The sequence below is a fragment of the Propithecus coquereli genome, unplaced genomic scaffold (assembly GCF_000956105.1).
Source record: "Propithecus coquereli isolate 6110/MARCELLA unplaced genomic scaffold, Pcoq_1.0 Scaffold14, whole genome shotgun sequence".
NCBI classification, from domain to species: Eukaryota; Metazoa; Chordata; class Mammalia; order Primates; family Indriidae; genus Propithecus; species Propithecus coquereli.
This window is the reverse complement of record NW_012138302.1, coordinates 10,348,688-10,360,860: the sequence shown is the minus strand read 5'-3', so window position 1 is coordinate 10,360,860 and position 12,173 is coordinate 10,348,688.

Below are 12,173 nucleotides of genomic sequence, written 5' to 3'. Positions count from 1 at the left end.
ATTGGAGAAATCACATACCTACAAAGGCCAGCATCACACAAGCAGGTTAATAACATAAGTACACTTTGTTACGTGACTGTGAGATTGCCTTTGAAAGCAGATGGGTAGAATACCTTTGGGATTTTATATTAGGCACTTAACGAGGGCCTGTGAAATGAAAGAATGGTGTTTGATCAGGAGGAAAAAATTATTCTCTCTTTTACAGGGGATGTTAGTTTGTGACATTGCCTCTTCCTAGGAGTGGTGGGACCCAGTGAAGATAGGACAGATGGAGGAATCGGGTCTATATCCAATGCTGTTGTGGGATCTTGTTCAATCTAGAATCCCCTAAGTTAGAGTCTCCTTCTTATAAAATAAGGAAAATACCATTTATCTGCTGCCTTTTGCATAGGTAAGAGATCCAACGGCTCCAGATAATCTTGATATTTTTAGTTCTGTTAATTCAAAATACCATATAAAATCTCATATTTTATAATAAATAAAATTGGTCTCCATCATTAAAAAGTGTTAAAATCTCCCAGTAAAATGAAATAATTTCCCTCTGAAGGCTCCAACTCTTACCCACTTTTCCTACTGGGGTGTTGTTACATATTTCCAATAAAGTATTTAAATGTTTTTAATGAGACAGTAATACGGCATTGTTTTCCTAGTCTGCCCTGCATGGGGCAGAATTCTCACTTTCATTACATTCCTTTTCAAACAGGGGGTCTGGGAGAGGAATTCATTAGCAGAGCCCTAGATCGCTGGGGGCTGACCTCCCTGGAGAATGCCAGCGCCTGGAATCACGTTTCCAGCTCAACACACAACCCCTTTAAAGGAAGTTTGTCATGACATATATATGTTGTTGTTTAAAGAGCGTTCCTTAGTTTGAAGTGTCCTACCTGCAGGCATAGCAGGAGTGATTTAGAGCGCCCTACTGAGATCCCCCAGCTCATACCCTGCCTCCTGCCTAGCTGTCACTGAGCATGCAGTCCCACTGTTGGTGTAAGGGCCTGGGGAGAAGGACATCACCCAGCCACTCTGACCTGATGTTTGGAAATCTTTTGTTGCATTTCATTAACCAGGATTCAATGGTTTAAGCTTTTAAGGTTTTAACTGCCCCCCTCCCAGTCCTACCTCTGGCCATTGTGCCCCAGCCATCGATACCACGTTTTCCTGCACCACGGAACTGCTCACCACTCTTAAATGCAGCAGACACGAATCTCACACCTCTGTACTTTTGCTCCTATTGTTCCCTTGGTTTACATTTTCTTCTCTTTGTTCTCTGGTCAGCAAACTTCTGTTTACCCTCCAAAGCCCAATGAGACATCTTCTCCATTCAAAATGATTTGCCCTTCCGTCCCTTCCTCCTTTGTGCTCTGACAACACATGGCATTAGCTCTTCCATAGCTCTTCCCAGCAGAAACAGCCATTATATACTGTGAGGGTCCTTGTGGAATGGCTGCTGGAGTACCAAGAACATGGGCTGTGCAATCTGACACTGGTTCGAATTCTGACTTGATCACCTCCGTGCCATGTGACCTTAGGCAAAATGTCTACTTTTTCTAAATCTCCATTTCCTCATATATATAATGGAAACAATTGCATGAAGACAATAATAATCCCTGTATAGCATGTCTGGGGTGAGAACTAAATATTACAGCATACGTAAGGTGTTTAGCAGAGAGCAGGTATTAGTAGATAGCAGCTATCATTGTGTCCCAGCTCTGTAACGGGGACTCAATAACTATGCTCTGAGCTTTAGTCCTCCCTAGATGTTTCCTCTTAAAGGCAATTAACTTTTAAAAGAGTAGCACTTTAAAAGAGAAAATTTATCATGAATCAATCAGAAACTGAAAATAAAGGATTATTACTGTTCTGTTATTGCCTACATGTTAATTCTCATTCTATGCCTCTTAGGTCATTCTGCCAAATACAGGCTTTTAAAATAAGGCTCCAAAGGTGAGAAGACCTGGGACTGGAGGAGTTTGATCTGATATTGGGGCTCCCTGAATGCCCTTCCCATCTGCTGGGCAAATCAGCTATGAATTAGGCATGATATCCCCACCCAGAGAGGAAACTAGAATTGAATGGGAGGAACTTGAATACCAATGGATCTGAGAGTAGGATTTCAACCCACAGCAGAAGAGGAAGTTCACTCTCTCAGGAAGCACCATGGCATTTACCTGGAAACAGAAAATTAGATAGAAAAAGGGAGAGAAAGATTAAGTAGGGAAGAAAGAGAAATTTGCACAAATGTGTTAAGGCCTAAGTGACAACATCCACGGACATTAGGGACTGGTCAAGCTCTTCATTGTTTGGTTCTTTCATTCCTTTCTACGTTCATCCATTCATTCACTCAAGTCTTTATTGAAGACCCATGTGTTCCAGGTGAGGGAATAGAACATAAATAGGAATTAAGAATAATTCCTGCCTTCTTGGAGTTCACACTCTGCTGGGAAAGGCAACATACAACTAATTTTACTATTTCTATAAACCATTTCCTCCACAATTCTCCCAGCATGTGTAGTAAAGTTCTTTCTGTAAATGTCAGCCTGGCATTACTATGCTAAGGAGATCCAGAGACAAGGCTGGGCTCTGCCCACACTTAAACCAAGGTTTAAAATAGGAACAAACAGCACAGACGTCAAACCTGAGGATTCCAATCTCCCCCCTGAGGGGAGGTTCTTAGTTGCGAGTTCCTCCCTCACCCCAGAAGATTAGGGTATTGTTTGAACAAGAGCTTTGCCTTAAGATTTTTATGAAAAATATTTTGAAAGACATTGAAAAAATGAGACATGGGATAGGGACATTTGGCTGAGAGGAATCCAGGTGGTAGAGAAAGATTCACATTTACTTGGAATCTGCTGAATCTGCTGTGTGCTAGGTATTGTGGCTACTGGCCCGACTATTAAAAAATTCATCTTCTATTGAACACTATTGAAGGAAATCTTTTGGGGGTACTATTCATATCTTCTTTGACAGAACCCCTTTGGGAAATAGCTGTTGGGGATGGGGAATGTTGAGCACCCTCGACCCCATCTTAATTTAGAAAATAGGAAAGCCGGAGACACTCATTCTAGGAAAATGTGTGATTCTAGAATAACACTCTATCCAGTGTGATGGGACATACTGTGAACTAACTTTCTCAGTGGGGAGACAATAGATTGTTCACCTATTTGTTTATTTATTCACTCCATTCATTCAATAAATGTTTCCCGAGTACTGTCCAAGCACAGTGCCCAGTATTGGGATATGATGTCAAATAAGACACAATCTTTGCACTCAAGGAACCCACAGGCTGGTGGAGGTGACCGTCAGACATCAAGGCTGCAGTATAATGTGATAGCATCATGAGAGATGTTAGGAAAAGAAGCTACCACAGCGCATGGGAGGCTCTGTTTATGAGATCGGGGAGACTTCCCTGTGAAGGAACCCTGGGCAATGGAGAGGGCATTTTGGGCAGAGAGAAGAGGGATAGTGGTATTAGTAACTTGGTGTTCAAGTATTTTGTAAGCTGCAACTCAGCAAAATGGGGCAGAGGCCCCTTGCTCTACCATCTACCAAAAACGTCATTGTTTTTGATTTGACCATAACTCGTGGATCTGTGAAAGTCCACACCACCTTTCCCCACCATATGAGGAAAAATACCATCCCATGCTTAGAGAGGAACTAGGCTTCGATCCTGGCTTTGCCTCTCTCTTACCGCATAATTTTTTGGGGAAAATGTTAATTTCTCTGAGCCTTAGCATCCTCTTCTACAAAACAGCTCTAATAGCCACCCTGCAGTGCTGTTGCAAGAGTTAAATGAGATAATGCGCCTGCAAGTGCCTAGATCTGTGTGTGTTACGTGTTTACAAGTATGAGGCATCTCCTGCCACTATTGTTATGATCCCCACTGCTGCTATTATAATCCTGAACAAAGATTAAGGTTTTAAGTTAACGTCTTTGACAGCAACCGTGTCTGGAAGGAGAGATGTATTGGAAGAAGGATTGCCCCTCAATAAAAAGGTTTTCAATGTTCTCTATTAGGAATCATGAGCAATCTGACCTTGTAAAAAATAAAACGGTCTGAATTCTTTACATCCTGGCGTGGTTCCTAAAGGCAGCTCAAGTGATATTAGAGACAAAGAGAAACATTGCAGGGAAAGGCAGCAGCCTTAATTTCCGAGGTGAATGAGATGGATCGCCCCAGTGCCCAGCGGTAAACCTCTTACTATTTATGAAACTGAAATTACACCATTCCAATAAAAGGGAAAGTTAAAGAAGGGTGCACTCTACATAATGGCCTCTTGTTAGGCCTTCCTGATTACCTGGGCTCTGTTTTCATGAAAACCACCAGCACCTGGTGTTTCAGGGCCACCATCTGCTGGGGGCAGACAGGAACGGTTTATTTAGCCAAATGAAAATTTACACTTAAATAAAAAATACTAGTGGCGTTTGGGCTGGAGAAACAATTACCTTGACTCAACATCGCAGCTGCAAATTGCATCAGCAGCAAAAGCAAGTCGGGGGCAGAGATTACACCGCTGCTGCCTGACATCAAAGGCAGCCAGCCTTGTTTCTTCATCTGCAGTTTGAACAATATTTCTCTTTGATCTCGGACACCAAGAACCAGTGTGGGGGAGCCAGGGGAGGAGAGGAGGGGCCCGGGGTTGATGTGTAACAACACGCAGCCCGCCGACGGTTTGTGGCTGAAATGCCGAGCGGGGTCAGGAAAACTCTATTTAAACAAGCAGCTGAAATCTAGAAAAAGAACCCAGAGGGAATGGTTGCATTCAATCACTCAATCAACAAGTCTCTGGGGAGAGAGCCACATGCCCGTGCTGTGCTGGCCACATGGGGGAAGGGGGTGGGCTGGGAGAGGGGAGGCATGTGTCAGAGTTAGAGACCTGGCTTGGAGTCCTGCCTGCGGGATCTGCGACACGTTAACTTTGTGCATCTTATTTTTCTCCTGCAGTCCTGTGGGGCCCCTGTTCCCTTTTGCTTACTGCTCATCTCCTGCTGTGATTTAAATTTAGTCTTTGAGATCTGAGCTCTAACTCTTCCCCGTCTCCCTCTCTCTTGCCCTTAACTAAAACTCTATGACTTTCTTGGGATGGGCATAGGCATCCAGTCCTACCCTCACCCCTTAGGCCCCAGGTCCTAACTCTGAACCCTCAGGCCTAGAGCATCAGGCCACCCACTGCTCACTGAGAGGGGCACTTCAGACAAGTGCCAAGTCCCTGGCTGAGCACACAGATGCATCACACACGACCCATCTTAGAGTCAGGTGGGCAGACAGGCTAATAAGGAGGCAGTTTCTCTGGCAAAGGGGGCACAGAGAAAGGACACCTGGGGACATGTTAAGGAAGCCTTCCTGGAGGAGGTGACACTTGAACTACATTCTGAAGGATGAGTAGGAGTTCTCTAGATAAGAGACTTAAATAGTTGAGTTGAATTAGTTGATTCAGTGCTATACTCATTTATTAACCCCTCTGCTTCCTACAAAGGTGCTCTTCCTCAATATCTGACACTCTGTGACACCCTCTCCGCAGCCACAGTCCTCAGTACTTCCCAGCCGTATTAGCAATTTCCAACCTGCTTCCCCCAGAGATCCACAGACTCCTCATCCAGCTCTGGACCCCCTCAGGAATTTTTAAAATAGGAGTGGGAGAAGCTGCTCTGAGCCTCTGACCTGCACACCACCCACAATAAAGTAGCTCTATTTTGTTAAGAGTTGTATTTATTTACTCTTTTAAATAAACTTTCTTTTCAACAAAAGTGTCAAAGCCTACGGAATGTTTGCCAGCTACAGGTCTAGGCCTCAGCGGGAACAGCCCTGGCTCTCCTTTCTGCCAGGCCACAGCCCTCCCCAGCGGAAAATCACCACCCAGAGGCCGCTGTGGGTGTCCCATTCAATAATAATAGTTATGTTTAGTCATAGTAAGAGTCACTCCCTGACCTGGGGTGGGTCCTGGCCTGAGTATGTGTCTAAGCGGAGAGCAGGCACCCAAATAAAGTCAGGTCAGTGTCAGCAGGAAGACGCAGGGAGGCGGAATGGTCTGGACGACGGCCAACAGCATCTGCCACCCTCTCGCACGGCCACCCCCACGTTCCTCAGACTGCTCAACTGCCGCCCCTCACCTGGATTATTGCAACAGGTGACTAATTGCACTCTCTACTCCCAAACTGGTTTCTTCTAATCCAACAATTCTGTAGCCAGAGTAAAGTTTGCACTATACGAATACAGTTATATCTCACATCTATTTAAATATTTTAACGGCTCCCTATCGGAATAAAGTCCAAACACATTAGAACGGCACATAAACATCCCCATGCCCTGAGCTTTGTCTGCTCGCAGGCTACACGACCTCATCTCACGGAGAGCACCAGACTACGCTTCTCTGCCTGAAGAGCCCCGCTTGTCACTCAAGACCCCACTCCATAGTTTCTGTTCCATCTCCCGGACCTACGGAGGCTGGAAGACTTGAAGCTGGGAGCTGAGCAAGAGGGTATGGTGACTGTGACCCGGAGGCAGCTGAGTGTGCAATCAGGACATCTGAGAGACAGTGGCTGGGGGTAGAAGGGGATTTAGGAACCTGACAGTTTAAATAAAGGGAGCATCAAGGGGCCAAAAGGGAAAAGAAAAGCAAACTTGAGACAAAGTCCAAGAACAGAAACCTAAGGGCATCAATACAGGACATGAAAACAGTTTTGAGATATCACCTGGGTCTGGAAAAAGGACCTTGTGATAATGCCTGGGACCTTCTGGCTGGGGAGGAGATTCCAGGGCACTGGTAAGTCCCACCCTAGCCTGTTTGCTCCGTGGTCCATTGCTTGCCTTTTGCTTGACCTGCTCTATGCTGCAGAGGCCTGAACCCCACGGGCCGTGTGTTCTGGGCGCCTACATTGGCTGGTTTCTAGCTAGTGGGGAAACAGAGGCAGGAGGCAGTGCTGGCTTGGGGACTCTCATTACTCCCCTGCTTTGACCTTGGGCAGCAACCCCAGCTGCTCTGTGTCTGGACTCTCTACTGGGGACACCCAGTAGAGTGGGTGCTGGGGTGCTGCTTCCTCCAGGTCACTGGCTGCTGGGCTCCAGTGACACCACCCCTCGCTTTGTCCCTCCACCTAAGGGTGGCAGCACCTTCCTGTTGTCACTTATCTTGGGGGCCTCACGATCTCCTGATGGCTTTGCAGCCCTGCCATCACTGTGAAACCAGTTCTCTGAATTAAATTTCCTTCGTGTTACATTCTTTGAGTGGATTCTGTTTTCCTGATGGGACTCTGACTGATAGAGTCACTGAATCAATTCTGTAAGATTTCTCTGTGAAATCCTTCCTGACTCTCTCCTTTGTTTTGCTTTTGGGAAGTAGAACAGCACCACGATGAAGAGCAAATGGTTTGCAGCTGGTAGACAAGGATTCGAACTTGAGCTCTACCATTCACCAATTGAAAGCCTTGGTTAAAATCACCAGCCTCTTTGTTTTGGTGTCTTCAACTGAAGTTAAAAGTAGCAGCCTCTTCTTCACCATTGTTAGGACTAAGAAAGGTACTACTATATGTTAGACATTTAGGCCAGCCCCTGACACAAAGTAAGTGTTCAAGAAATGGTCCCTTATACATCCCTCCATCATAAAGCCTTTTCACTGCATTTCAGTGAGTGGATAATTTAAATGTCTTTGACATCCACTAAAGCAGCACTTGTTAAATTTTAGTGTGCATCCAGAGAACTCTGTGATTGCATTAAAATGCAGATTCTGATTCACTGGGTCTGGGGCGGGGCCTAAGATTTTGCACTTGTCACCACTCTCAGCTGGTACTGATGCTGTGGTCCGAAGACCACACTTAACAGTAGCAAGTCTCTAGACCAAGGCTTGGCAAACTCTTTCTGCAAAGGGCCTTACAGAAAGTAGTTTAGGCATGGGGGCCATAACCATTTCTGTTGCAACCTCTCAATTCTGCCAATGATACTTTATTTAGAAAAATAAGCACTGCTGGGATTTGGGCCCAGAGCTGGAGTTTGCTTACCCCTGCTCTGGGCTATAAGTTGTCCCAGGACCTGGCCTATTTAGTTGACCTCCTTATTCTCATCCCTCAGAACACAGAGTAGCACAGAGCAGACCCTCAATAAATGTTTGATATAGGACCGAACAAACTCTTAGCGTATACTCGGTCTCTACTATGGAATTGAGAACTCTAAAGCTAGTATTTATTGAGTGTTTACTATGTTCCAGGAAATGTTTTATGTACTTGGCAGGTGTTCTTTTCTTTAATGCTCACAACCACCTTAAGAGGCAGGTATTACTATTATCTCCTCTACAGATAAGGCCCTTGGAGGCTAGTTGACTATGCACAGCGCACAGGGGAGCCAGGTAGACAGGCAGAGTTCACAGTCATTCCTCCCCACCACTCAGCAATCCACCTGTCCCGCAGGTCCCTTCCCACCATTTTCTAAACTACTACTCTCTCCAAGATATTATAATTTCCTGGAGGGCTGGAATCTTATCAATCCTTTTCTTTTCCCTGTAACTCTGAGACCTAATAATAGTGTGTTGGGTACATGGTAAGCACTTATTGAAGGATTCTTCCTGATTGATATTTTTAAATATCCTACCCTGAACACACATTGCTGTGAATCTGGGTCACAAGGAAAATGTACCGAATGACGATCTCTATGTCCTCAGCATATACATAGAAGTTGAGCCTGAAGGTACCAATTATCATATCTAAAAATGCCTAAAAGGGTGTTAATAATTTAGGACTGACATTCATGTAGGGAAAGATTCCTGACAGTTTGTAAGTCCCTGGTGGTCAGAGATTCCCTGGTGTGTGTTCAGTGGAGACCTGGGCATGTAATGGTGTGTACTACGTATGTGTTGGCCAATAAAAGGGGAAAGCAAAGTGAGAGAGAAGAACATAGACAGACTTCCAGGTGATGGGGGCTCTGCCTGGATTTAGCTGTGGACTGGTTGGGTATATTTGCTACCCTAATCCTTAACCTTCTCATCAGAAAATAAGGGCCTTGGCCTAGAGCATCACTCTGGTCCTCGTGGTTTTAAAATGCAATGACATTAAAAAGCAATGATACAATCAAAGAGATTGTTAAAAGTGTTGTCCTTAAAGGAAATGACTCCAAACTACTAGGATTTAAACATAAATGCCATTTCTGTGTGGTTGGTATTCCTGCTTCTGGCGGTATTCTCTCTCCCCCATTGCTGCCTCCTTTTGGTCCACCGTCTCTACCAATTTCCAGTTTATTTCAAACCAAGAAACCAGATAACCAGGATTAGCATCATTGTTTGCAAAGTAGGTGTAATTGATCCTAAGCAATGGTCTCACAGACTTCTCTAGCTCATGAAGATGAGAGTCAATGCCTATGCTTTGTGACAGCTTCTTGAGCTGTGGTGTGAGATTGCTCATGCACGTGTGTGCATGTCGTGCATGCTTACTTACATATCTGTTAATGAAGTCATTAGACATTGGATAGAAGTACACAACAGGACGGTGATATTTTGTTACTGTCTCCACTTAATGAATGAGGAAACCACAAATTGAGACAGTTGAACATTTGCACCAGAACATATGTCCAGAGACTAGATCTCCTGGTTTCTAGTTCCAGTGTGAAGCCAGGCAAAGAACCTAAAAAGAATTTGAGGTCTCCAAACATGCCCCAAGTTACCAATGGTTGAAGGCAAACAGGCAATACATCTCTGCCTCTTTCTCTTCAAGGCTGTCTTGGACCAGACGTGGAGGGCTCTAAGACTACGTGTTCACACACGTTAACCACACTCCTTTCCTTAGGCTCTGGCAATCCGGGCCCCGTGGACTGGCCAGCCTTCTCCCTGCTGAGACTCCATTGTGTTTACAGAACAATGGCACATTCCCTAGTATAATAAGTGTTGCCAAGGTGCCTCCCTTGTCATGTGAATCTGCCACTATCTGTGAAGCCACAGAGAGACCACACTGAAGCAGGAAGGCCTTGCCTTAGCTCCCTCTAGCAATTTACTCTTAACCCCTTTTCATTCCACAGATACTTGCTAAGGGCCAACCGAGAATTCAGTGGCAGCTGCTAACGTTTATGTGCCAGGCGCTGTCATGTATGTGTGCTTTATATTTAGTAACACATTTAATCTTCACAATGACCCTACAAAGTAGGCTCTGTTCTTATCCTCGTTTTAGAAATGGGGAAACTAAGGCACAGAGAGTAAGTAATATGCTCAGGGTCAAACAGATGGCAAGTGATAGCGCAGCATTCACACCAGGCAGTCTGCTCTTGGGCACTACATGACTGTTACAAGGAGACACAACCCCTGCCCTCATGGAGCTTCTATCTAATGGGAACTATGAAAGATAAACCATTAATTCTAAGACAATTGTTTAATCATGACTCTAATAAATGAAGAAGTTGTTCCAGGAAGCTTGAAAACTTGTACTGGGGGATTTGATTCTCATAAGGGAGGAGGGAGAAGTTCGGGAATGGCCTTGAACTCCAAAGGATAAGCAGGAGTTCACCAGGTGGAATGGGAGTTGAGTCTCCCAGATGGGAGGAAGATGATGGCAGAGGCGGGTGAAGCGTTCAAGGAACTGCGAGAAGCCAGCGTGGTGTGGCTCAGAGGGGGGGCGGTGGCACCAGATGGGGTTGAAGAAGTGGCCAGTGTCTTCCCTCCACTGCCCCAGCTCAATGGCCCAGATGGGAAGGGACAGGCTGCTGCCACTTCTCCCTTCTGCAGATTGGGAAACAGGTGGGAAACAGAGAAGTGACCGGAAAGCCACCCAGCCAGGAGCCTGTGCGTGACCCACTCAGGTCCCTGACGCTGGACCCTGGCTATCTGTCCTCACCACCTCCCCTCAGTTAAGATTCCCACAGGCATTTCCAAAATGAAATTATAGTGGGGACTCTTCTTCACTTAGGAAAGAAAATGAAACATTTATTGGACATTTGCTCTCCCATTTAATGTAATTTAATCAATTCATCACAACAAGATGTTTGAGTTTCTATTCCATTGTACAAATATGGAATTGAAAGCATCAGAGAGGGAACAGAGGTTGCCACAGTCACACCATGGTGCAGGAAGGAGCTGGCTTCCAGTCCAGATTGTCACACTTGCATGTCTCCCTCTTCCATTACTTTATGCAGCCTCCAACCTAAGTGGACAAAACGATCAGTAGAGGATGCCACAAAATGCCCCAAGAAAACAAGGCCTAAGAAAGGACATAGAGGCCACGCGTTTTGCTTGCAAAGTTCACCATAGCATTAGAGTGAAATCATTTCTCCTTTTAAAGCCTCCCAATCCAGCCCTAGCAATCAGGATCTCAGCAGGAAACAGATGGCACACTCAACTGGATAATTTGAGGAGAGTTTAATAGAAGGCCTAGGTACAAAGGTGTAAGATGGGTAAAGGGAAATCACTGGGGACAGTAATACTGGGCTCCACCCTCACCACAGTTCTGAAGGAGCAAAAGGAGACAGTGGTTCTGGACCCTGGAGCTGGGTTGGGCTGTGTAGAGAGGGCTGATGACAGGAGCTGTGATGTTCCATCCTTGGGGACACCACTGGACAGCCGCAAGGGAATCAGTACCCCAACCCACTCTCCCCTACCCTCCAGCCTTCCACTGATGTGTCCCGTTGGCCAGACTCGACCAGAAGTCAGAGGCTATAATGGGATGAATTGTGCTTCCCCAAAATTCATATGCGAAAGTTCTAACCTCTTGTACCTAAGAATGTGTCTTTATATGAAAATAAGGTCTAGACAGAGGAAATTACGTCAGAATGAGGTCATTAGGGCGGGCCCTCATCTGATTTGACTGGTGTCCTTAGAAAAGAGGGAATTTAGACACAGACACACACACAAGGGAGATGATGTGAAGACCTGGAGAAGAGAGAGAGGCCTCAGAAGAAACCAACCCTACCCACACCTTGATCTCAGACTTCTAGCTTTCAGAATCATGAGAAAATAAATCTCTATTGTTCCTGCCACCCAGCATGTGGTGTTTTGTTGTGACAAGTCGAGCAACCTAATGCAGAAGGCAAGAAGGCTGTCCATGCAGGGCAAGCTCCAGCAGAACAGAGCCAGGTGGAGAAGGAGAGAGAGAGAATTTGGAGGGGCAGGTGGAAGCCACCCGGCAAGACTCTACCCAGACTCCTCAGAAATGGGTGTTTCAAGACGTCCTAGAGCAATATCAATAAAGCTGGGAAAATGCCAGTTGAACGA